Source organism: Macaca thibetana, chromosome 6, assembly GCF_024542745.1.
Source record: "Macaca thibetana thibetana isolate TM-01 chromosome 6, ASM2454274v1, whole genome shotgun sequence".
Taxonomy (NCBI): domain Eukaryota; kingdom Metazoa; phylum Chordata; class Mammalia; order Primates; family Cercopithecidae; genus Macaca; species Macaca thibetana.
The window spans coordinates 159,089,377-159,113,145 of NC_065583.1; the positions used below are offsets into that span (position 1 = coordinate 159,089,377).

Here is a 23,769-nt window from a genome sequence, read left to right on the forward strand (position 1 = left end):
TTAAGGGCTGTTCTGAAAAATGTGAACAAAACTCACCACTTGGTTAAATTTCAGTTATCAACTGAATTATTTAAAACAAGAAATCTGACTTTGATTCCGCTTTCATGAAAGAAGCAAACCAGCAAAACAGGTCTTTGGAATTACTATATTATAACCCTATAGGAAAAAAAAGAATTTATTAATCTCCTCCAGTCCACATGTTACTATACCCTTATTAAATAGATATATCACAGAAACATGAAGGATTACTACCATGTAAGTATTAGTAGTTTAAAATAGAAATGCAGCTAGTGCATTTAACACTTAGACTTATTCTCCTTATCTTAGTTCTTTAAAATCATCACCAGTGCCCTAGTGGTTGAAAAATTGAGCTGTAACTCAATCTGTGCCATTAATGGCAGAATCCTGGGTCAGTCTACTAACCTATTTTGATCTCAGTTTCCTCATGTGTAAAATGAGGAGAAGAGAGTGGATGAGTGATTTTTCAAATGTTTTGTTAATTGACAGAACTCCCTTCTTTTTCCCAAAGGAAATGTTACCAGGAATCCTGAGACAGGAAACCTGAAAGGCAGGACGGAGAAGATTCAACCTCCCTCTCTCCCTCCAGGCACACCCCAAAACTCTGGGACAGGGAATTGGAAAACTAGCTCAGAGGGTCCTATTTTGAGCCTTTCACAACAATCCTGGCAGGTCCTGGAATGGACATGCAAGAAAGGATGAAACAAGGGCAGGTGTGCTAAGCTGATAGCCCACCTTAGCTCAAAGGAAAAAGAACACGTTTTTCCTAGTTTGAAGTCTGAAAGTGGAATGAGAGATTAGTCCTGAGATAACCTTGGCAGAATCTGTCCCCACCTCCAGGGTTACAAGGTTGACTCTTTGAATGGTATTTCTGTCCTGCATCTCAACTTCCCTGAAAACTCCTCTGCCTGCTCAGATCCCTGAGCCCAACTGAACCTCTTCCTCCTCCTCATCTTCCTCTTAACCCACCATGTGGCTCCCAACGCCCACAGTTGGGCCCAGGATCCCTTCCCTCTATGAGCCACCCGAGCAGGCAGCCCTGATTCAGGAAACCTGGGTTATAGTCACTGGAAAACAGATGCCTCAAAAGCAACAGGACAAACTTTGGAACAAAGGAGCTCACGGGTCCTTTCTGACCTAAAATCTCTAAATCTCTCGCATTGTCTTGCTCAATTGAAATAAACTGGGGCTTTGTGTTTCCTCTCACCCGCATTCAAAGAGCCGGTGCTGATGACACTTGATTTTCCTCACTCTCTGTTCCTAAGGCAAAGTGAGAAAATGCTTTCAAAACTAGCTCTAAATTTGGCTCATTTTTGCTCTTTGGAAAAAAATAAGAGAGAGAGAGAAAGAGAAAGTCTCACTTTCCTACTCCTACAACTTATTTTAAAATTTGCAGAGGAATTCCCACAGAACTACTGCAGTTTAAAAAAAAAAAAAAAAAAATCTATTAGCCTGTAAAATGTCCACCAATTCTTCGGCACCCAAAGCCTTGCAGGCAGCTGGTACCACACGGCTCACTATTATTATCCCACCCTGGGATTCACTTGTAAAAGCCTCACACACAGTAAACAAATGTCAGAGAGCAAACAAAGCTCTCTCTAAACTCAAGACATTGTAATTCTCGTTACTTTATCTGTTCACTGTCTAAATGTTTACCTGTCCCTTCAACGTTCGGGGCATCTCAGCTGTCAACTAAAAGGAAGAAGCTGAGGCAAAATTAACATAAGTAGAGAATTGGTTTGGGCCAAGCTTGAGGATTGCTGCCCTGGAGAGCATTCAAGTGGATTTTTAAAGGAAAAAGAAGAAAGAAGTTCCTGAGTTGTTTACCAAGAACTTATGTTAAAATAACATAAGCTATTGATTGCTTATACACTGTTCTTTGTATTGCAAATTCCAGCAACAAGAAGATAATGTGTTAGGCAGCTAATCTGGAACAAAATGCCTTTAAAACTTTACCCCCAGGCAGGGGTGCAGGGTGGGGAGAGAATGATTGAAGTTCCATACTCCTGTCTCTCTGGGCCTGATAAATTTCTCATATCTCACATAGCTCAGAATACTCTATTTTTCTTTCCTCACAGACATGTGCCTTAGAACCCTGTATTTTGAAAGTGAGAAGACAAATCATGCATTCCAGGGATCTCCGAGGTGATCTCCACCCAGCCCTACTGCAGTGGCCTTGATCCCTTTCAACCGACCCTCCTCCTCCAAAACCATCTCCTGGGGCCCAGCAATCTCTCCTCTGAACGGGCTAGAGATGCAGTGGCTTGAAACTGCAAGATCCCAGACCTCCCGTCCTACTGACATTTTGTGGGTGTCCATTTAGTTAGTAAACAAACAGGTAGGGAGGCAGTTAGTTGTTCTGCTTGCTGGGATGATGAAATAACAGACTCTTACTCCCAACTTCCCCTTGCTAAAGTGCTAGCTCACCGCAGGACTCATTCGGCGCGCCGTGGGAATGGAGAAAGGGATTACTTGTTAATAATACATGAGCACAGAAAGCCCTTGAAATGTGTGCCTAAGGCCAACTTGACATGGGGAGTGGGGGAGAGAGAAGTCACTTGATAACACAGAAGGGAGAGAATAGCCCACATTCTGCCACGAATTTTCACTCCGCAAACACGTCTGTCCTCCTGGTCCTTCCACCTGGGTAAATTTCACATTAGCAATTCTGAAACAGGAAGGGTAGCAAATGCAGCTCTTTCTAGAAAAAGGCAAGGGAGGGAAAAGAATAAAGTGAATCTGGAGGGCATTGATCGTGAGTGAGTGTATGTGTGAATATGGGAGTGTATGTTTGTGTGTATGAGTGTGTGTCTATGTGAGTTGGTGTATGTCTCTGTGAGCGTGTGTGTGTATGTGTATCTGTGTGTGTGTGTTCATCTTTATCTTTACTCCTTTCATTCTTCAACATTGTTGTCTCACAAACTGCCTCCAGCAATGATTTTTGTTCTGTGAAATCTAATTTTCAATCTTTTCATCTCAATGATGAGACGCAGCATAACTTGCACATCAATTTCCCAATATTTCAAGGGATACGTGGCTCTACATAACACTTTTCCAGATCACTGAATTTAACCTTTTAACTCAAACTTGCACTTTCAAATGAAACACCTCATGTATTATAAACTTATTTTCCTTCCTTAGTAAAAAGCACAAACATGATTCGAAGTTTTCTTGATAGCTGAAGATCATAATTCTCAGCCACTATTTCTTTATGCTGTAATATAATCAGCCCTTCATGGGCCATGACGCATAGCACGGTGACTTTCTACACAACAAAATGGTTCCGGTATTCTCCTCCTCAGACCTGACACCCTTCCTCCCTGTCACTGCCTGCTAGACACTGATAGCCTAAGAAAATTACGGTCTCCATCTGCAGCCAATCAGTCACCACGCTTGTACCTTTCCACTAGTCTCGGCTGCTTTTATTTTATTTTGACTTATTTTATTCTGTTTCTGCTCCCTCCTCGAAGCTTCCTTCCCTTCACTGCTGGTCTTTCAGCTCTCAGGCTGGCTGTAGCTGAAGGCTGTGCTGTTTGGTTCTGCTCTGATAAGTGACAATTTCACCACCTCAAGGCATTTAGGTCCCAGTTCTCATTTTTTCAGTTTTTGTTTTGTTGGGGAGTTGTTTAATCCTAGTTCATTTTACTGCTGGAAATACTTTCTTCCCCTCCCTCGACACCTTCCAATTTAAGGTTTGATGCCATTCTGGGAATGGGAGATGGCCCCCAAACTGCCTCCGATGATCCAGGCTCTGCAGTGATTTCCAGATAGGAGATAAGGAATTGACAGTTGGAGAAATCAGAGCCGGCAGCACTTCCCTAAAAATACATTAACTCCAAAAAAAGAGATGAAATAAGCATTTTGAGGGATGAACTCAAATTTTTGCTCTAAAAATGAAAATCCTAATATATAGGATAGATAAGAATTGGATTCAGCAAACTATATGCTACCTGAAAGTTGCTTCTAATTTCCCAACTGGTAACCTCAATTCTACAGTGATGGGCACAGAGTCCATTCCCCAGTAGTCTCAACTCACTTTGGGACCAGACTGTGTTTAGCTGCCACAGTTAGAGACCAACCTTCCCAATCTTGCATTTCTTCCTTTAGAGAAGGAAGAGCTGAGGGCTGCAGCCACCTGTTGCATCTTCTGCAACCTTCAAGCTACCAAAATTGTACTTGACAAGTTTGTTGAAAAATGGACAGAAGTGCCAAATATCCATTTGTCTATTCTACCTTCCTAGTGAAATGTTGGTTGCAATTGCATTTGAATTAGACTTTAGAGTAGGGGGGAAAGAGATGTGTACATTTCCACATTTCAGTTCCTTTAAATGCTAAATAGACATCATGATACTCAGTCAGTCCTGTTTCCTGAGATTATTACCAGGCACACGAAAGAAATACACTGAACTATTCTAGGGAAGTGCAGAATATATGATATTGAAGTATTACAAGATAATGCCTCTTAAGGAGTTAATTTTCCACTTCCTTTAATGAATATAATCAACCACTACCTCTTTGCTCTCCAGTCCATCACTTAATTAATCAGTTCCTCCATGCAAAGTGAACACATTCTGGTCCCTGAATAAAACTGAGAAGTATCTGCCATAATCCGTCAGCCTCCAGGCACAGCTGTGTGGAGTTATCCGCATCCACAGCCTCTCCTTGCTGGGGCACCAGTAGTCCATGGTTAATGCAGCCCTGGCTGACTACGGGAGGGGCTTAAGCTTGATTCAGATGGGAAATGCACAAATGGTTTTCCCACTCATCTGTCAAAGAAAAACCACATTTCATTCTCCCCAGAAGATAATGCTGCTTTATCAGAAAAAAGGGGTGGCTCATTTTCTTGAGACTAAATCTGCAGGCAAAACTGAATGAGTCAACAATTAGCATGTGGTCAGGAATTTGACTACCAAAGCCAGCATTGGTTTGTCATCACAATTGGGTCAGTAGACAGAAAGCTGTCAGGTATTGAAGGAAATTTTGGAAAGTAAAGACATTATGTACAGTTCTAGAATATTAATACTACGAATTTCAATAAAATAAGCACCTGAAAAAATCTTGAATAAACATTGAGTAGAAGAGTCCAGTTGTGAAGGGCTTATAGTAAATGACAAGTTGCAGATTCCTTCTAGAGCCTGTGACCAAGAGAAAGCCCTACCACCAACCATGTTTGGGGTCACAAAAACGGGGTTGCTCAGTTCAACTTCCATTATCTGCTAATCTTAGTGATGCTGCAACAATGTACCACAAACTAGGTGGCTGCAACAACAGAAATGTATTGTCTTACAGTTCTGGAGGCTAGAGGTCCGAGATCAAGGTACTGGCAGAGTTGGCTTCTTCTGAGGACTGTGAGACAGAACCTGCTCAACGTCTCTTGCCAAACACCTGATACTGGGTTCAAACGATTCTCCTGCCTTACAGAAGTATCATCTTAATCTCTCCCTTCATCCTCACATGAGGTTCTTCCTGTGTGCCCATCTATGTCACCAAATTGCCCCTTTTGTTAAGGACAACAGTCACCTAGGACTAGAGTCCACCTTAATGGCCTCATCTTAACTAACCTGCAAAGACCCGACTTCCAAGTAAGATCACATTCTGAAGTACAGGGGTTTAGGGCTTCAACATATGAAGTTGGGGGAGAAAGGACACAATTCAACCCCTAATATCTACCCTGGGGGTCCATGCTAAGGTCTGAGGGAGGAGGCAAGAATGCTCATCCAGTTAGGAACCTGTTTGCCAACTGAGCATGTATAGGAAGACAAAGCTAAAACTGAGACAGAGAACTGTGTAGCTAGATGGAGTTTGTCAAACCCTAACTTTGGTTTAAAATCAATGAGTTGGCCAGGCACTGTGGCTCATGTCTGCAATCCCAGCACTTTGGGAGGCCGAGGCAGGTGGATCACGAGGTCAGGAGTTTGAGACCAGCCTGACCAACATGGTGAAACCTGGTCTCTATTAAAAATACAAAAATTAGCCAGGTGCTTGCCTGTAATCCCAGCCACTCAGGAGGCTGAGGCAGGAGAATTACTTGAACTCAGGAGGCAGAGGTTGCAATGAGCCGAGATGGCGCCACTGCACTCCAGCCTGGGCAACAGTGTGAGACACCATCTCAAAAATAAAAAATAAATCAATGAGTTTATTACATTCCATATGTAGAATTTGATATGGTTTGAGTCTGTGTCACCACCCAAATCTCATGTTCAATTGTAATCCCTGGTGTTGGAGGTGAGTCCTGGTGGGGAGGTGATTGGGTCATGGGGGGGTCTGTCATGCTTAAGCACCATCCAACTTGGTGCTGTTGTGGTGATAGTGAATTATCACAAGAGCTGTTTTTCTCATGGTGTGTGGCACCTCCCCCCTCTCTCTTCCTCCTGCTCCAGCCATGTAAGAGGAGCCTGCTTCTCCTTCACCTTCTGCCATGACTGTAAGTTTCCTGAGGCCTTCCCAGAAGCTGAGCAGATGCCAGCATCATGCTTCATACAGCCTGCAGAACCATGATCCAATTAAACCTCTTTTCTTTATGAATTACCCGGTCTCAGGTATTTCTTTATAGCAGTGTGAGAACAGACTAGTATGGGATTCATCTTTACTTCATCGGAAGATGAAAATACATTCAAAAGAATATGCAAACCTCTTTCCACTTACTTCCATCATAATCCTGCATAGGTCAACATTGTTGGGTGTTTTAGACAAAATATATAAGAGAGTCAGCGAGGCATTGGACACAAGCTCTTTACTCAGAACAGAAACAAAAAGGAAGAGCTTGTACCAGGCCTTTATTTATTTCCTGTCTTCAAACACACAAAATACAGGTCCACTGAAATTGAAAACATTACCAAAATATTATTTTGCATTCCAAATAAGCAAGGGGTAAAGCTCAATCCCTACCACTCCCTTGAGTGTGGGCAGGACATACTGACTCACTTCAAAGAAAGTGAAACATAGTAACTTTACAGTGTAGACAGCTGGTAAGCACAATCTTACCCAAATGATCAAGGACAACATTGCTAGTGATAAATCATGTGTATATCACGTAACCCCTGATAAGATGTGATGAGAATGGTATTTTGCCCTGTGTTATTCTACCCCAAAACCCATAACCTGAATCTAATCTTAAGAAAAACATCAGACAAACCAAAATTGAAGAATAGTCTATACCACACTTGTCCAATACTCTCAAAACTTTCAAGATGATGAAACACAAGAAAAGACTGAGAGGCTGGGCGTGCTGGCTCACACCTGTAATCCCAGCACTTTGGGAGGCCAAGGCGGGTGGATCACCTGAGGTCAGGAGTTTGAGACCTTCCTGGCCAAAATCATGAAACCCTGTGTTTACTAAAAACCAACAACAAAAAAAAAACTTATAAAAATTAGCCAATTACATGCCTGTAATCCCAGCTACTCAGGAGGCTGAGGCAGGAAAATCACTTGAACCCAGGGGACAGAGGTTGCAATGAGCCAAGATTGCAACACTGCACCCCAGCCTGGGTGAAAGAGTGAGACTCCAGCTTAAAAAAAAAACAAACCAAGAAAAAACACTGAGAAACTGTCACAGAACAAAGGAGATGTGACAACTAAATGTAATGTGGTATCCTGGTTAGGATCCTGGGATAGAAAAAGACATTAGGAAAAAACTAATGAAACTTAAATATAGGCAGGAGTTTAACTATTAGTAATGCACCAATGATGGTTACTCAGTTTTGACAAATGCACCACAGTAATGTGAGCTGATAACATGAAGGGAAAGCGAAGCTGCAAGAGAATTATACAGGGACTCTCTGTGCTATCTTTAGAACTTTTCTGTAAACCCCAAATTTTTCCAAAATAAAAAGTTTATTACAAAATATATATATGTGTGTGTGTATATATATATATATGTAGATGTGTCATTATGAAGCAGAACATATCGAGCCTTGTCTTCTACCATATTCAAGTCTAAATATAAACCCACATTTAAAATTCTATGCATAACATAGAGTCAGAAGTATAATACTTTAAATTTGAAAGAAAAAGTAACAAGATGCTGCTCCTTGTTTATCTTATGAAGACTTAGAATTTTCCTGCATTTCAGAATGTTCAAGGGTCATGGTCCGTGTCAGGCAGGATTATTCATGACACAAACCATACTGAAACTCCCTGCTCATAAAAGTGAAGCTCTTATTCTTGAGATAATTAAAAAGATAACTTCTATCACATGCCAATGTTACCCAACCTGAACCAAACAAAAAACATGCTAGTGCCGTTTTCTGCCCCAGATCCTGAGAGAATCTCAGTTTAATGACTAACCATCAGAGTTAGCTTTGGGATGGGGAACGATGTCAGAGACTTTGCCTGTGTTTTTTCCTTGAATCTCAAGTACTCAATTTTCTCACAGTTATTCAAAATTTAAAGCTCTGGTTGTTTGGATTCAGTGGAACATTTTGTTTACGTGTATATGAAGAACTCAGAGTAAAAAGAATTCATTTCAAAGTTCATGGAATTTCAAAAAGAAATAAAGCAGACCTCCGCTGTTAAGTCATTGCATCATAAACTAAGAAAGCATCCTGCTCCAGACCAGGGGAAAACGTACTATGTCGAAGGAATATAGTAAAGAAAAAGTCGTTCTACAGAGAATCAACACCATTAACTACACCAAGCAATAAACTTTGAAAAACCTTTGAAGCTAATTTCCATGGCATCCCAGCCTTTCCTGACCCCACAGTTCAGGACTAGTTCTCTCTTTACCTCAGCTTCTTTGTTCTGTTCAGGCCTTCAACTGAGTGGCGGAGGTCCATACAAATTAGGGAGGACAATTCATTTTATGTGATGTACCAATTCAAATGTTAATCTCATCCAGAAACCCCTCACGGATATACCCAGAGTCATGCAGAGACAAGTATCTGGGCACCTTGTGGTCCAGTCAAGTCAACACATAAAAGTAACTATCATCCATGCCATTCCTCCCATCAGATGGTAAAGCCCATTCCCCCTCCCCTTGAATCTGGCCTAGCCTGTGACCTGCTTTGACAAATGGAACAGAGCTGAAGTGGTATTGTGTGACTTAAGGGATCTTGCATCTCCCATGTTTTGCACTTTTAGAAGACAACTAGTGTGTAAAGAATCTTGAGTTCGGCTACGGAATGATGAGAGGAAACATGGAGAGAGAGAGATCTGGCAAGCCCACAGACATTGTAGATATTCCAGCTGAGGCACCAGGTGTGGAATAACCACTTCAATTCTACAGCAGTAATTCTGGCCAGCAAATGAATGAAATGAGGCCAACTGTTGAGCCTTGTAAAGAAATTAGAGTCAGAGAAAGTTCTGGTGGACTTAAGTCTCTGGTTCTAGCCATCTAGATGTGCTTTCTCTTTGTCCCGTTACATAAGATATAATTGTTTGCTTCTAATAGGTTTGGCAAGGTGTAGTGGCTCATGTCTTTAACCCTAGCACTTCGGGAGCCTGAGGTGAGCGGATGTCTTAGGGCCAGGAGTTCAAGACCAGCCTGGGCGACATGGCGAAACTTTGTCTCTACTAAAAATGCAAAAATTAGCAGAGCATAGTGGTACACACCTGTAGTCACAGCTACTCAGGAAACTGAGGTGTGAGAATCACCTGAGCCCAGGGAGGCAAAGGCTGCAGTCAGCCATGATCATGCCACTGCACGCCAGCCTAGGCAACAGAGTGAGACTATCTCAAAAAAAAAAAGGTCCTGAATAATATTTGCTTCAAGAGTCATTATGAATAGGTTTATAAATTTCCACCCTTGAATTTTCCTAGTAGAATGTTCTTCTAAGAAAACAGGCAAACTCCTGGAAAAAAAAAAAAAAGTGTGCAAAAAATCAATGCATAGCAGTATTTGTCTCATTGCAAAAATAAAAAGTATATAATCTAGATAGCCAGCCATATGGAATTATAAAATAAATTATATCATCTTTATAACCAATATCTTTAAGAGTATGATGTGGCCATTGAGTATGACACCTATTTACTTTGTTTCTAGTTTTTTTGTTTGTTTATTTTTGTTTTTTGCTATTTTAAACATAAGTAACATTTATAACAGTACGTTTTAAAAAATAAGGGTAGATTATATGTACGACATGATTACAACTGTTCTAAAAAGTATGGAAAAAAGTCTAGAAGGAAATAAACCAAAATTACAGTGTGAATAATATATGCTAAAGCTTCTGGCTCCATTTTACATTTTTATAGCAAGCAATCATTGGAATCATTGGAAAATCATTGGAAAATTGTTAGAAAATTAGTAGTTATCAATTACATAAGTTGAGAATATGGCCCTTTCTGTTTTCCTACCCTCAGAAGTCTAGGAAATTGATGGGACATTGTGGTCATATAGGGTTATAAATACTATATTCCAATTTCTTGAATTCTTCACCATCATATAAAGATACAAATCATAGGCAGTTCACTACTCTTTGGTATTCGGTTAACCTATTTGTGCTTTACAGAACCAAAATGCAATTGAGATCACTACTGAACAAGGTTCACCTTATCCACACCATTATGGTCTCTTAGTCATGCAGTTAACCACCTAGAGCAACAAGTTTTTTGACGTCCCATAATCATTCCATTGGAGTAATTACATGTTCTCCAGTTTCATTTTTAAACAGCGATTCAATGGCAAATGAAAACAGGAATTTGACAACTTAAGCCAGTTTTCTTTCGCCATATGCTTGGACAACTGGATAAAATCTTTTCATCCACCAATCATTAATAACTTCCAAATTATTGAAACACTCTTTAGAATTATTTAATATTAATACAACATGCTTAACATTGTATTTAAAAAGAAAAAAAAAAAATGAATTCCCACCCAGTAATTACTACTTGTGACTCATCACCCCAGAGCAGACTAACAAAAGAAAATGCTTGACAACTTTCAAGGAGATTCAAATTGCTGCCGTAGAATTATTAAGATAGTTATTACAAGTTAATTGGATATCAGTTAATGGTATAAAGGAACATGTACTAAGTCTTTTCAGGGTGCAAGGATTACATTTAGCAAGTAGCTAGTTATTCAGGTCAAATTTTTTAATTTTACTTTTTTTTTTTTGAGACAAGGTCTCACTCTATTGCCCAGACTGGAGTACAGTGGTAAGATCGCGGCTTACTGCAGCCTTCACTTCCTTGGCTCAAATGATCCTCTCACCTCAGCTTCCCAAGTAACTGGGACTACAGGCATGTGCCACCACACCTGGCTAATTTTTTCACTGTGTTACCTAGGCTGGTCTCAAACCCCTGGGCTCAAGCAGTCCTCCCACCTCGGTCTCCCAAAGTGCTGGGATTACAGGCATGAGCCTCCGCACCCAGCCTTTTTTTTCCTCTTACCTCTGTGTCTTTGTTTAACTGTTCTACATATGACCTGGTTACTCAAAATCAGTTAATACATATCTATTTAGTGCTTATTATGTGCTATGAACATGTTGGAGATCTAAGAGGAAAACTCTAGAATATTCTCCTGCCAACATGGAACTGGCTTTCCACCATCCTCTGAGTTCCCCATTTGCATTCAGGGTCTTACATAATCTAAAACCCACACATTGCTTTGCAGGGGAGCCTGCAGCACCTTTTATGGGTACTGAACAGGTCAGAAGCAGGGCTGTAGACCTAGCACCTGAGAAACATCTCTGATTTCTTTGGGAAGCTTTTTCTTTGTAAATGATTAAAATAAAAACTACTTCAGCCCTGGGCATGATATTCACCCACAGTCAGGCTGCCCCTCATCGGGTACAGACAGGTGTCAAGGTGAGTCCCAGCTCTTTCTTCCTGCCCTTCTGTCAGGTAAATATGATGTTAGAAAATCAAGAAAATCTGGTATATTTTTCTAAAATAATCATATCTTTCTCTCTCCCAAGGAAATGGTTTGCGGCTGATCAATTTCCCATCCATGTCAACTAGATGAGACATACGGAGTTGGAATAAGGTTGAAAGATTCAAAATGGGAGCACAATAGGGAGGAAAGGGCCACTTTCAGAAAATTCCAGAAAATTGCATAGTTATATGTCTAACATTGTATTTCTCAAATGCAATGAAAAGGTTTTAATTCTGAGACCAAATATGTCCTACAAGCCATGTTGTCTGCTACTCTGCCTATGATGACAATGGAAACTTGTCATGCTGGTAGATAGCATTGCTACCACAAGTATAGAAGGTACCTCAGAATAACACCAACGGAGCCCACACATGGAGAGACACAGTTCTAGTGACAACATTTGCTCTCCTGGATCCAGCCATGCCTGAAGATAGAATGCCCCCTTAATGTTTCCCTTTGCATAAGAAAATAAGATGCCTTGCTTGGCTTAAGTTGATTTTCTGTAATCTGCAAGCAAAGAGATCTGACAAACAGAATCTTCTAATACTTAGACAAAAATGATCAAAACAAAAATATTGAAACTAGAAAGAAAAAAAATCACCCATAGGAACCAAAAAGGAAGGCAATGTACCCTAATGTCATTTCTTTAAGTGACAGCCAAAGAAAGAAACAGAAATTTTATCTCTACCAAGTATTAAAGAAGTTATGATAAAAGGATAAGGGTGAATTCAGAATGAGTTTAAATTTGGAATTAAAGCAAAACAATTTTAGAATAACAGGTACAGAACAAAATGCAATGCTATAGAATTGCATGTGACAATAATAGTGTAACCATCAAAAAGCGGAAGATGAGAGAGAACTCAAAGGATAAATGAATGATTTATAGTGCCTAAAATTTAAAGATTGTTTAAAAAACAATGATTTCAACTTATGTAACTGCTTCCAAATCTTTTTTTCTTAATGTAGAAGTATTTTTAAGAAAAAAAAAAATGGGAAGAATTATTCTGAAGTTCAGCAATTCCTTTGCTTTCTTTCTTTTTCTTTTTTTTTTTTTTTTCTAGTTATCTTAAGTAAAAGTTGGCCGGGTGTGGTGGCTCACGCCTGTAATCCCAGCACTTTGGGAGGCTGAGGCAGGTAACTCATTTGAGGTCAGGAGTTTGAGACCAGCTTGGCCAACATGGTGAAACTCCATCTTTACTAAAAATACAAAAATTAGCCAGGTGTGGTGACATGCACCTTCCCAGCTACTTGGGAGGCTGAGGCAGAAGAATGGCTTGACCCCAGAATGTGGAGGCTGCAGTGAACTGAGATGGTGCCACTCCACTCCAGCCTGGGTGACATAGCTAGATCTGTCTCAAAAATAAAATAAAATAATAAAAAATTTTTGAAAAAAATTGACAAGAGCAGTTTCAAAGAAGTGACAGGAGGAAAGTCCAAGTTGCAATGGTTGGAAACAGTAAAAGTGAAGTTAAAGTAAGCTTGCCTAGGATAGGAATTTGACTGCTAGAAATGGAAGCATCACTTCAACCAGACAAGAGTTCGTTTTTCTCACATAACATGACACATAGAGATAGATATTCCAGGGCCTGTGGTAATAAATCTAGGCTATCTAGGCTGACATTAGACATCAATATTGTACTCCTTCTATCCTGTCACCTCATTTTCAGCACCAGGCTTCAATTCTTAAGGATGCCTCATGATCACATAATGGCTGCTAGTTTCAGCCATCACTTTCTACATTCCAAATAAGGAAAAAAATGAAAAAGGAGAGAGAGGGCAAAGGGAAGCTACCAGCTGAGTAATCATTTTTAAGATAGTTTTCCCAGAAGCAACAGTAGTGATCTGGATTTGTTTCTCATCAGCCTCATCTCTCTGCAAAGGATGCGAGAAAATGTACTTGGGCATACCTCTCTCTACAAAACCAGAAATCTAAGGAGAAAGGGGATAGTTGTTATCACAGAATCACAGAATGTGGTATCCCTGCTGCAGCCTGTTTTCAGGCTAGTGGTAAATAATCCTGCAGAGGTCGGGCATGGTGACTCACCCCTGCAATCCCAGCACTTTGGGAGGCTGAAGCGGGTGGATCACTTGAGGTCAGGAGTTTCAGACCTGTCTGGTCCACATGGTGAAACCTTGTCTCCACAGAAAAAATACATAAATTAGCTGTGTGTGATGGTGCATGCCTGTAATCTCAGCTACTTGGGAGACTGAGGTGGGAGAATCTCTTGAACCTGGGAGGTTGAAGCTGCAGTGAGCTAAGATCACACCACTGCACTCCAGCCTGGGTGACAGAGTAAGATCCTGTCTCAAAAATAATAATAGTAACTTTAAAAATGGCCAGGCGTGGTGGCTCATGCCTGTAATCCCAGCACTTTAGGAGGCCGAGTCAGGCAGATCACCTGAGGTCAGGAGTTCCAGACCAGCCTGGCCAATATGATGAAACCCCGTCTCTACTAAAACTACAAAATTAGCCAGGCATGGTGGCGCACACCTGTAATCCCAGCTAGTTGGGAGGCTGAGGCAGGAGAATCACTTGAACCTGGGAGATAGAGGTTGCAGTGACCCAAGATCTTGCCACTGTACTCCAGCCTGGGTGAAAAGAGTAAAACTCGGTCTAAAAAATAAAAAATAAAAAAAATTCCTGCAGAAAGGGATAGACTGCATTGGGGGCAATGCCAGGGTGGCAGAGGGAGAGAATGATATCTTTACATACTTTTAATGAGGTATGTTTCTCTTCTCCCACTAGATCAATGACATTCATTGGGAGGTCAGGCCCCAGACTAACACATGGGTCAGCTGAAGTGGTGAAGGATGATTTTTCTTTTTAACATGACTTTCGTGGTGATCTTAAACCAAAGTGCTTTTGAACTATCAAAAGCTTAGAGCTAGCGAGGGAAAAGTATGGCTCTCAAAACTAAGAGGGTTTTGATAGGAAGATGAAGACAGAGGTCGGACACCTAGAGCAGAGTCTATCTCAGTTAACACTGGAATAAGGAAGACTGCAGGGTAACTCCTAACACTGGGGAAAGGAATTAACACTGTCCACACCTTTTTGTTTGCTTGTTTCAGTTTCTCATTTTGCTCTTTAGTTAAGAGCCTGGAGAGAGAAAAAAAAAAAAAAATCAGATACCGTTGATTGTTTCAGCAGGTTGGGGAAAAAGGAGAGACTGTGGTTGATAATCCAGGCTGATGGGTGTGAGGGGTAGGAGAGAAATCTCCATCATATGTATGAGAATCCAAAGGCGGAAAGCTGTTTCCATTTGGAATCCTAAGGCGGGGCAGCTTCCCAGACTGCCTGCCCCACACGGAGCACCTCCAGCAGAAGAGGATGGGGCTGGGCCAAGCGCGGAAGAGCGGGGAGGTGCCCACCCAGGCCCCCTCATTTCCAGTGAGGCCTGCAGAAGACCCTGAAAATTTCTCATAGGCCCTGAGGAGGAAAACAACTGAAAATTAGTAGGTTGTATGCCTGCCGAGGGTCACCAAAGTGTGTGAGGCCAGGAGACCCCGTGGCAGAGGCAGAGGAAGGACAGCCCAAAGCTGAGAGCCAGTGGAGGCGTCTTCCAAGTCCCGGGAGAATCAGCGGAACTAGGGGGGAACCAAGGGGAAAATGGCAGAGCTCCTGACAAGGGCAGGGCAGACCTGTGCTGAGAGAGTCGGCGTGGGGGAGCCTGGGCACAGTGACTATGGTGGAAAACCCACACACCAACAAAATGAGGCATTTCCCAGAAGCCAGCGTCTAGAGACGGTGTGGGGATAGGGGACTAGCGCTTCCCTCAATGCCGTGCTGGTTGTGTCCCCACGGCCACAGGGCACCCGGGGAGGCCACAGAAGCAAACTCAACTGGTTGGATAATTCTCAGAGACTTTTCCATCCTTCCTTCCTTTCTTCCTTCCTTCCTTTTTTCTTTCGAGATGGGGTGTCACTATGTTGCCCAGACTGGTCTCTAGCTCCCAGATTCAAGTGATCCTCCTGCCTTGGCCTCCCCAGTGTGCTAGGATTACAGGTGTGAGCCACTGTGCCCAGCAAAAGAAACCTTTTTTAAAACAGGAAAAAAAAAAAAAAAAAAAAGGGCAGGTACCGTGGCTCACGCCTGTAATTCCAACACTTTCAGAGGCCAAGGCAAGCAGATCACCTGAGGTCAGGAGCTCGAGACCAGCCTGGCCAACATGGTGAAATCCCATCTGTAATAACAATACAAAATTAGTTGGGTGTGGTGGCATGGGCCTGTAATCCCAGCTACTTGGGAGGCTGAGAAAGGAGAATCGCTTGAACCCTGGTGGCAGATTGAAGTGAGCTGACATGGCACCACTGCACTACAGCTTGGGTGACAGAGCTAGACTCTTTCTAAAAATAATAATAGAAAATAAATAAAACAGAAAAAAAAGTTTGAAGAGAAATGTGTTTTTTGAGCAAACTGAGTTTTTGTTTGTTTTTGAGACTGAATTTCATTCTTGTCGCCCAGGCTAGAGTGCAATGGTGCAATCTCAGCTCACTGCAACCTCCACCTCCTGGGTTCAAGCAATACTCCTGCCTCAGCCTCTGCCCGGAGTAGCTGGGACAACAGGCGGGCACCACTATGCCCGGCTAATTTTTTTGTTTTTAGTAGAGATGGGGTTTCACCATGTTGGCCAGGCTGGTCTCGAACTCCTGACCTCAGGTGATCCTCCTGCCTCGGCTTCCCAAAGTACTGGGATTACAGGTGTAAGCCACCGCGCCCGGTGAAGTTTTTCACTTTCAAGCTGAGCTGTCCAATATGGTAGCTGCTAGCCACAGGTGGTCCATTGGGTGTCTGAATGGAGATGTCTGCCAGTGTAATATAAACATGGGTTTTAAAAGACTCAGTCCAAAAAATATATATCTAAATTATCTCTTTAATCATGTGGTATATGAATTACATATTTAAACAATGTAGTTTTGACATATGGATTAAATAAAATACATTATTAAAATTAATTTCACCTGTTTCGTTTTGCTTTTTTTAATGTGGCTGAAAAATACATGGTTCACATCTGTGGCTCATGATCTATTTTATTGGACAGCACCATTTTAGAGATAGAAAGCAAGCTGTACTTCTGCCGGTATTCATCCTGAATCAAGGATCAAATATAGGTGTGAAAATTTTCAGATCTGTTAAGTATCTATTGATGTGTAAAACAACGTGACTTAAATCAACATTTATTATCTCCCAGGTCTGTGTGTTAGGAATCTGAGTGTCACTTAGGTGGGCCTACTGGCTTAGGGTCTCTCATAGGCTGAAATCAAGGTGTCACCTGAGGCTACCATCATCTCAAGGCTTAACTGGCGAAGGATGCACATTCAGTCACCCTAGATGGTTGTCGGCAGGACGCAACTCCTCATGGGCTACTGAATTGAGGACCTCTGTTTATTGTTCCTGTTGGCCCAAGGCTGCCCTGAGTTCCTTGCCATAAGGACCTCTCCATAAGGCACCTTGCAACATGGGAGGTGCTTCATCAGAGCCAGCTGGTGACAGAGTACAAGCAAGATGAAAGTCACAGTCTTCTATAACCTGATCTTGGAAGTGACAGCCTATCATTTTTGCCATATTCTTCTCATTAGAAGCAAGTCACTAGGTCCACACGCTAAGTAAGGAGATTGCAGAAGAGCATAAATAGGAGGAGATGGGGATTGCTGAGGGCCAATTCAGACGCTGCTGCCTAGAACCAAGGAGTACACGAAGCACACGCAAGATGGTTCATCCTGGCAGAGGAGGAACAGTTCTTCCCTCATAACTGAGCTGGAGAGGCACACATGGCAGAAGGTAGAGGTAGACTGTTGTAGTTGGCGGTGACAAGTCGTAGGACCAAAGCTGATGACATATTTGTTTATCTCCGTGAAGCAGGAGGCGAGATTGTCTGCTGAAGGAAAGGATGTGCGTGGTTTGAGGGGAAGAAGAAAGTTTGGGAATGACCACCGAGTAGAGAAACACAGTCCAACTACCAGGCAGTGCCAAATGAAAGTTCAAAATTACCAGAAGTGAAAAACCAGTTCAGCTCACTTGGATGATTTTCTCCACCAGCTTTCAGCTGCCAGGGTACTAGCTCAGACAAAGTGGCAAAACAAATATGCCAGCTCTAGGGTAGGAAAATTTTTTTATCCACATGTGAGTGCAGCCAAGAAACAGTAGTGTGAATTATACTGGTGTATATTTCTCTCCATTTAATTCTTCCAACCCACCCTGCCCAGCAGGCCTCTTTCCACTGAGCAGCCAACAAATTAAATAGCCTGGCGTGTGAGCTTTTGATACAGCTGTCTTGGACCTGCAGTGCATGCAAATAACCCGCTTTATTCCTCTCCGTCCCCTGCATAGTGGCTCAGTGGGCAAAACTCTCCAGCACTTCAAAGAATATCTGTGACACGGAACAGACCCACGGGCCCTGTCTGCACATTACGGCTAAATATTGATGATAGTGACCTCCAAAATACCACTAGATCTCCCATGCTAAAACTGCTGTTTAAATATAGCTAATATTTACGATAGAAAACATACAATGCTTATGAAACAGTAGGCTCTAGTACACCTTTTAAGATACCCAGAGGTTGGTTGGTTGGTTGATTGGTTGGTTGGTCAGTTGGTTGGTTACGTTTAAAGTCATAGAAAAAACAAGCCAAATAAAGATGCAAAAGCGCATCCCTTCCCACGAAATGCATATGCTTAGTAGGAAGATCATTTCATCCTCGTTTGTCTGAGACTGTAGTGAAGACCCATCAGTCCCAGGTAAACTCAGATGGTTAATTATCCTAATTTACCCATGATCCTTCTCAGAAGTGGTCCAGGAGCAAAGCTGCAGTAGGGAGAATTCATAAGACTGGTCTTGCAGCAATTTCTCCTGGTTCTCTGAGCAACACCGATCATGGTTCTTTTCTGGCAGCTCTGGTCCCTTAGACGAAGCTGACGGTTTCCTAAACAATCCCTCAGGTTATTACTGTTTTCATTTCAGAGTGTATCAAATTCATCAAAAAAGATTTACCAGATGCTTATTATTTGCAAAATACAGTGACAAATGTGGCTGGAGACATGAAAGTATTAAAAAACTGTTCCTGTCCTCAAAAAAACTAATATAATTGTGAATATAACACAAAAATCTGTAGGGTGAAAAAAGTCTAAGTAATAATAAAACTGACATGGAGGACAACTTTAAAAAAACCACAAGTCAGAATATGATTAATTGCAAATATACCCTTGGAAAAAGAGTGACTTTTAGACTCAGAAAATTCTTTTTTTTTTTTTTAAACAATAAAGGTAGCTTTTGTAATGACCTGCTACCATTGGTTGAACAAAGCAGAGGAGAGGAATAGCTGTCACTTCAGACAACTTTTTTTTTTTTTTTTTTCCGAGATAGAGTCTCACTCTGTTGCCCAGGTTGGAGTGCAGTGGCACAATCTCAGCTCACTGCAACCTCCGCCTCCTGGGTTCAAGCAATTCTCCTGCCTCAGCCTCCCCAGTAACAGGGATTACAGGCGTGTGCCATGATGCCGGATAATTTTTGTATTTTTGATAGAGACAGGGTTTCACCATGTTGACCAGGCTGGTCTTGAACCCCTGACCTCAAGTGATTCACCCGCCTCAGCCTCCCAAAGTGCTGGGATTACAGGCATGAGCCACCACGTCCGACAACTTCAGACAACTTTTTAAGTTTGAAAACTGTGAACACAGGCTTTCAGGTGAGACACACTGGGTCCCAATGTTATCGCTGTCACCAACTAGGCATTGGAAAACTCACCAATGCATTCTTTTCTCACCTGAAAAATTGGGATAATCTACCTCCATCGTAGAGTTGGTGAGAGAATTCCTTGAAATAAGCTGCAAAATCATTTACCACATTACCTAGTATACATCAGGTGTCCAATATATAGTTTCTGTCATGATTTGTGTAAGTATTAATAGGAAAATGGCAAGTATCACTTCATCTTCCCTCCACATTTTACAGTTGCTTTCATCTGAAAAATCTGGTGCAATTCAAATTGCATATTAAGTCACGAGTGCTGCTTCATTGCCTCTGTAGATTTAAAAGACACAGAGGACTCTCACATGTTCTTGTGTGAATGCACTTTCATTCAAAATGCTTTACATTTTGAAATTGTCAAATTCAGGTCACGTGTGATGCAAAAATTAGTATGGTTGGCAATGCACTTAAACTTGTGCTTACAACTTTGTCTTACCTTTTTCCCTATCATATTAGTTATCTATTGCTACATAATACATTTCTCCAAAAGTGGCAGCTTAAGCCAACACATATTTATTATCTCATAGCTTCTGTAAGTCAGGGAGCTGGGAATGGTATAATTGCATCTTCCACTGCGGGATCTCTCCAGAGGCCGCAATCAAGGGGTGAGCTGGGCTGTAGCCATCTTATGGCTCAACGGGGGAAGACTTTCTTCCAAGCTCATGAGACTGTTTTGAGGATTCAGTTCCTCTCAGTCAGTTGAACTCAGGGTCTTAGTTCTTTGCTGCTGTTGGCTGGCAGCCACCCTCAGAAGTTCCTTGTCACGTTGGCCTCTTCATCATGGCAGCTTGCTTCCTCAAAGTCTTCAAGCCAAGAAGGCAATAAAGAGAGTCCATCAGCAAAACAGAAGTCACAGTCTTTTGTAAGCTAATCCTTGAAGCTTGAAAACCGTGGCATCCCTTCAGCTTAGCTGGAGTTGGTTGGTTAGAAGCAGGTCACTGGGCTTAACCCAAGGGGAGAGAGAATAGCACACGGCCATCAAACCAGGCGATGGCAATCCTCATGGGCCATCTGAGAAGCCTGCCTACCACAGCTGTCTCTTAGAGGATCTTGGTCACTACTTGTCTACAACAAAGATGAATAAAACAAACAACACTGGAAGACAAATTAATGCTACCAAATGCACAGGGTCCTAGAAACAACAGGGGCAGAGCCACATGTCTTCCTGCTGAGGCAGCTGCCTCACTGTTTTTTGTTTGTTTGTTTTTGGGGGTGGGGGGGGACATAGTTTTATTCTGTCACCCACGCTGGGGTGCAGTAGCACCATCTCAGCTCACTGCAACCTCTGCCTCCCAGGTTCAAGCGATTCTCACGCCTCAGCCTCCTGAATAGCTGGGATTAGAGCCATGTGCCACCACATCTGGCTAATTTTTGTATTTTGAGTAGAGACAGAGTTTCACACCATGTTGGCCAGGCTGGTCTCAACCTCCTGACCTCAAGTTATCCGCCCACCTCGGCCTCCCAAAGTGCTGAGATTCCAGGCATAAACCACTGCTCCCGGCCTGATTTTTAGTATTAATCAGAACTAAACAATCTTGGCATGTCCTGCAACACAACCTGTCTGCTTCTTTACAATTGTATGACCTACCCTCTAGTGGAATCTGAGTAAAGTTGAATTTGACTACATTGAACCTTAAAAACTTGAGGAGTACCAGAATGACTGTCAGAAGCATCCATAAGCAAAGAAGAAAAAGAAAAAGCAAAAAACACAGTGCTGAAGACTTTTGGAAATTAGCCCCTAATCACAGAAAGTGAGTAAAATTAGGCCAAATGTTTTTGGCCAAAGGATGTGGCTTCTTTGGATCTCAATTTCCTTTTGGAAGCCTGAGTGCTACAACAGATAATCTCTTAGACTCTTTCCATCTCGAGAGTGACCCAAGATTTCACAACCAATTGTTAGTGAAAATGCTGCTGTGCGCTAAGGTGCTTTCCCCTAAATCCAAAAGCCTTCCACCAAAGAAGGGACAGCCCTAGGAGTGATCATGAAGGGTGGCTGCAATGAACGGTTTCACAAACCGCATCTGCAAAGCAGAGCTCAATTTTCTCCCATTTTTGCCACGCAGGAAGCTAGTGAAAATTAGCAAAGCTTTGGAAAGGTTGAGTGACCATCTGGTGACAACAGTGCCACATCAGACACTGAGAAAGGCTCAAGTGGAGGAGGGAACAGAGAAAAAAGCCTGTAGATATTTCTAAGAAGAAAGTGGCCCTGAGCCAGGCATCCTCTGCCCTCTCTCAAAAGGCCTCACAGAGTGGCATGAGCGCCTCATGGGTGCACAATGAATACTCATTGACTGAACAAAGAAAATTGGGTATTCAAAGGTTTTAGGGGGGTTTGTGTGTTTATGTAAGATTGATATGAGATCTTTCAGGTGCACATTCACAGAAATCAAGGATGCAAGATGAAGGTATGTCCTCTGATATACAGCAAGGTCCAGTTGACTCACTGAACTGAGAAATGCATGCATACCTGTAAAAGAAATAAACAGCTAGCTTCAGTACGTGGCCTAGAGAAACTGGAATCAGAATAGAACGAATAAGATGAACTGGAAATGTCATGTTTTTGAGCTACTGTCTCTAGAATAGAGAGAGTGGCATCAGTTGGAGTCCTTAACATTTGAAGCTTCTTGGCTAAACTAACTTCCCCCAGAGAGGGCTAAGACGGGTAATACCATGTCTGCCTGTGACTCTCCTTCTAGTCAAGCTTCCGAGTGGGCTCCACCTCCATTCAGGATGATGGTAGTTACACAGCTCATGAAAGAATGTTTTCACTGGGTTACAAAGTCCTAACAGACATTTTTTTTTCTTTTTTAAGAGTTCTGTGTAATTTTTTTCTTTTTTAAGGGTTCTGTGTTTTTTAATAGTTCTAATCTCATATGAGATGATATCAAAGTTTAGCTCTCAGTGGGAAATCATTTTTCCACATTCCAGAGAAACAGGAGAGAGCCCCTGAGTTCTATGAGTAGTACCGACAATCATCGCCTACAGGGAAATGATATTTTGGGCAAGCCTGCATTCTTTTATGAGCCACAAAACCATATAGCAGGAACTTAGCTGCAGAGACCCTGTAATAAATACATTCCTTCCACCAGCTCTTAGACATCTGGTTCATAAATTGCTCCATTTGACAGTGAACGGGGAAAATGGATGAGAAACGTGGCCTCAAGCACATAATGTATATATGGTCAAAGAGTCATGACCCATGTGGCCACATTACCAGATTATATCGTGTTCTCACTTTCTCTACAATAGGATAAGCACCAACAGGATAGATATACACTCCTCTCTCCAATTTAATTACACCTTTATTATTACTTTACTTATATGCGCATAAGCAGCAACAGCTAATGTAAAGTGGAAATTGTAATACAATTTCCATATTGTATCTTTGCTGTCTACAAAATTATATAAAAAATGTGTCTCACCCTTTAGTTGGGACCATTTAGAAACCTGACAGCAATTACACAGAGTGTATTGGAGTCACCCGCACAATCTCCTAATGGCAGCTTGGCCCAAAGCCAAGCTTTAAGCCAAACCTCAGGGAATTCAAATGTAAAAGTCAGCAACATTAGAGGTAGTGATTCAGTTTGGAGAAGATATCGCCTTTCGTGATTTATTACAGCCAGAGCTTTCAGTACATTTAGAAGATGGTCTAGCTTAGTTGCATTTTCAAAGGAGTGCCACTGCATAAATTGAGGAACATCTGAACTGGAGGCTATCAGAATGGAAAAGCCTGACTAGGGCTTGAATTATGTGGAAAGCGTAACTCGTAGAAATAGGTCCTCAAACACACAAGAATCTGAAAAAATGAGCTATACTTTCAACCCCCCAATATCTAACTTGTGATCATTTGGCAGAGAAGGGTCTGTTACTGTCAAGTATTTTTAAATGACTGCAAAGACATTAACTCCCTAGGTTCAGGATAATCATTCAGTACCAAGAATAAACATATAATTTAAAATATTAGTCTTGCCGGTGCTTGTGATCTATGACTAAGCTGCACTTTCACAGAGAATTCCAAATCTCTCCTCTCTGCAACCCAAGAGAATCTGCACAAAGACTTGGTGACCTTATGAATTTTCACAGGTTTTCCCCAGTGGATGTCTTTGGTGTCTGCTATCTCAACTGCAGATACACCGGTGAGTCGGTAAATCTTTTCAAAATAGTTCTGTTCTTTCATACTCAGTTCAGATTTGGGAG

The 23,769-nt window shown here is 41.9% G+C and overlaps 1 long non-coding RNA gene across 1 annotated transcript; it reads left to right on the top strand.

The window, feature by feature from the left end:
- Positions 1-15,172: 15,172 nt before the first annotated feature.
- Positions 15,173-23,535, top strand: LOC126957192 (uncharacterized). Its single transcript, XR_007726689.1, has 3 exons — positions 15,173-15,280; positions 17,017-17,612; positions 21,942-23,535. It is a non-coding gene; the product is annotated as an uncharacterized LOC126957192 (long non-coding RNA).
- The last annotated feature ends 234 nt before the right edge of the window (positions 23,536-23,769 follow it).